Here is a 3,354-nt window from a genome sequence, read left to right as displayed (position 1 = left end):
GCGCCGGCTCCCCAAGGCAGCGCTCGCTCCCCCGCCCGCCGCCGCGCCGGGCCCTCTCTCATTGGTCAGACGGCGCGGCCTCCCCGGAGCCGCCCAATCAAAGCCAGGGATTCCCGCCCTCCTGGAGGGGTGGGGCCGCGGCCGGCCCGCGGTTCCGGAGGGGCCCTCTCCGGGATAGGGTCTGGGCCTTGCTATGCTCCCGACGCCCCGAAGCAGGCTGCTTGGAGTACCCCCAAACCCCTCCAGGCCGTGGTCTGGGCTTCCTAGCGGGGCCTGGAGAGTAGGGGTGCTGCCCCCAGAAAATTCTTTCTCCCCTCCAGTTTCGGGCTGGCTGGGGAAAGAGCGCCCCTCCCGGGTGCGGGGGGCGGAGGGTTGAGGCGAGGTGCGTACTAGGGGAGGGTCTAGGCAAGATTGGCGACAAAGGATGGGGTCGTGGGTGAGTGCCAGGAGAAAGGCCTTGAATGGTAGTCAGCAGTTTAGCCATTTGCTGGCTTGGGGGTAAGGGGGACAGAAACAGTTTCATATTTGGGGAAGGGCTCTGTGAGCAAGCGGTAGGAATGGCCTGGCTGAGCCAGAGGAATGGAGGGTACTCTACAGGACAGCCTGACCTTCAAGTGTCTGTTTCTGGGAATTTTCCCCCACATCCCCCTTGGTGAAATCTTGTTCAGTTATGCTTTCTCCACTTGTGAATCCTCTGGCACCTCACACTACCACTCGCCGGAGAAGAGCCCCATATCACTCCCCCAAACCTGGCCTCTTGTGTTTCTGTCTCAATCTGGAGTCAGAAACCTGGAGTCACCGTAGGCTGCCCCTTACCTGCCCCAACCAGTCCATCACAAAGCCCTGCCCATGCTGCCTCCATAATAGCCCTGGAATCCAGCCACTTCTCTCTACCTCTCTGCCCCTCCCTTAGCTCAGGCCACCCACATCTTGCGCCTGGATTGTGGCAGCAGCCTCTTTAGCTTTCCACCCCTATCTAGCTTTACCACCCCATCCATATCAGCTTTCTCTACCTGGCAGCCAGAGCAATCTTTTAGAAACAAGTCCAACTAGTGAGCTCCTGCTTAGAAATCTTCCATGGTTCACCAGTATCCCAAGAATAGGTCCAATTAGCCTGACCAGGCGGTTGCGCAGTGGATAGTGTCGGACTGGGGTGCTGAGGACCCAGGTTTGAGACCCCAAGGTCGCCAGCTTGAGCACGGGCTCATCTGGTTTGAGCAAGGCTCACCAGCTTGAGCCCAACGTCACTAGCTTGAGCAAGGGGTCACTTGGTCTGCTGTAGCCCCCTCTCCCCAGTCAGGGCACATATGAAAAAGCAATCAATGAACAACTAAGGAGCTGCAATGAAGAATTGATGTTTCTCATCTCTCTCCCTTCCTGTCTGTCCCTCCCTATCTGTCCCTCTCTCTGATTCCCTCTGTCTCTGCAAAAAAAAAAAAAAAATTTAAGTCCAATTAAGCCCTCCATACCTCATAACCTCAGTCCTAACTCATTTCAGGGCTTGGTTCAATACTCCACTGCCAGGAACCCTTCCCTCTGACCTCACTGCCCAGTGTGGGTTACCAGCCCTTCCCAGGGACTTCCTTGTAATGAGCATCTGTTTATCTGCCTGTTCCCCCTCTTGGGAGCTCCTTGAGGGCAGGGACTGTGCCTGACTAACCCAGCACAAAAAAATCAAAATACATTTATCAAAAGAATAATTGATATGGTAATTAGGGGGTGGGATATGTGGGGTTGGAGTTCAGGAAAGGAGGCTTGGCCAGAGAAACAATATTGGAAGTTGTCAGAAAGTACCCATAGTTGTATGTAGAGCAATGGGAAAGGGTGCCATAACTCAGAGCAGTAAAGCAGGGGCCAAGGACAGAACATTTGCTTTTAAGGCGGAAAGATTTCTGTACCAGTTTTGACTTAGGCAACAGAAATCCCACATAAGAGCCTCAGGGAAGACAGTCCTGGGCTGGTATGTCAGTTGTGCTCGACAAACACTTTCCAGATGTGGCTCTTTCCACTTACTGCTCCAGCAACCTCTGGGGTATAACACTTATCCTTGTGGTTCAGGATGGTGGCTAGTGCTCCAGCCATCACATACGCATTCCAGGTAGTGGGATGAAGACAAAGGTGAAGAGGAAGAGGGCAAAGGATCCACACCACCTCTCTTTTAAGGAAAGTTCCCAGGAGGTGTCCCATGACAATTTCACATATATTTCATTAGCTGAAACTTAGTCACATGACCTGACCTAGCTGCAAGAGCAGGTTGGGAAATGCAGCTTTCATTTTCAGTAACTACATATTCAGCCAAGAACCATGGGTTGCATCACTATCGAGAGAGCAGATATCAGGACACTTGGTGACTCCACCATGGAAAGAGAGGATAGAGCACTACCGTGTGCCAGTCTCTGTGCTGAGCACTTTTCATATCTTATCCCAACCTGAGTGGAGGCGGTTATTATCCCTGATTCACGGAGGAGGCTTGGCATGTTAAGCAACTTGCCTTAAGGACACACAGTAACCCGAGGCAGGGCTGCAATTGAAACCTGTCTTTTCCCTGCACACCTGGCTGGCTAGAAAATCAGGAGAGGGTCAGTCCTAGAAACTGCCGGAAGGAAACCTTTCAACAAAAGAGGATTTGGTCAACAGTGTCGGAGGTGGACAGGCCACACAGGTTACAGCTAAAGTGTCTGCTCAGATTTGGAAACAAAGGCTGCCGGTAACTTGGCAAGAGCATCTAGAGGTAGGGTGGGGCTGGGGGCTAATTGCGGAGGGTTGGACTCAGAGGGAAGTGTAGACTGGACTTTCTGTAAGGGTAGCAGTGAAGGTGGAGATCTTGACAGCTACAGGATAAGGCACAGAGGGGAGCCAGTGCAGGAGTGGGAGCGGGGAGAGGCAGCCTTTGCTGGGGAGCTCTCTGGATTGGGTAGAAGGGTTGGATACAAAAGAGGAACCCTCTACTCATTCAGAAGATGCAAAAGCAGGTGTGTCTGGAGAAGGAAGACAGGGAAGGAGAGGGAGTTCCTGTCTTGTAAAATCTGAAGTATGGTTCTTGGCTGGGGAGGAGGGCAGAAGGCCAAAGGCCTACAAGCCTGTGCTTTCCAATGTGGTAGCCACTAGCCGTGTGTGGTGATTTAAATGAATTAAAACTGAGTAAACTAAAACATTCCATTCCTTGGTTGCACTAGCTACATTTTAAGTCCTCAATGGCCACATGTGGTTAGTAACTATTATATCGGGCAGCACAGATGGAAAATGTTTCATTATTACTCTTGGACAGCACTGGTCTAGACGGAGCATGGTGATGGGGGTGCCCCGAGACCCGGCCCAAGCTGCCGGTCATGCCCACAGCAGGGCCCTTGGAGA

This window comes from Saccopteryx leptura, chromosome 2, assembly GCF_036850995.1.
Source record: "Saccopteryx leptura isolate mSacLep1 chromosome 2, mSacLep1_pri_phased_curated, whole genome shotgun sequence".
NCBI classification, from domain to species: domain Eukaryota; kingdom Metazoa; phylum Chordata; class Mammalia; order Chiroptera; family Emballonuridae; genus Saccopteryx; species Saccopteryx leptura.
Note: the sequence above shows the minus strand (reverse complement) of the source record.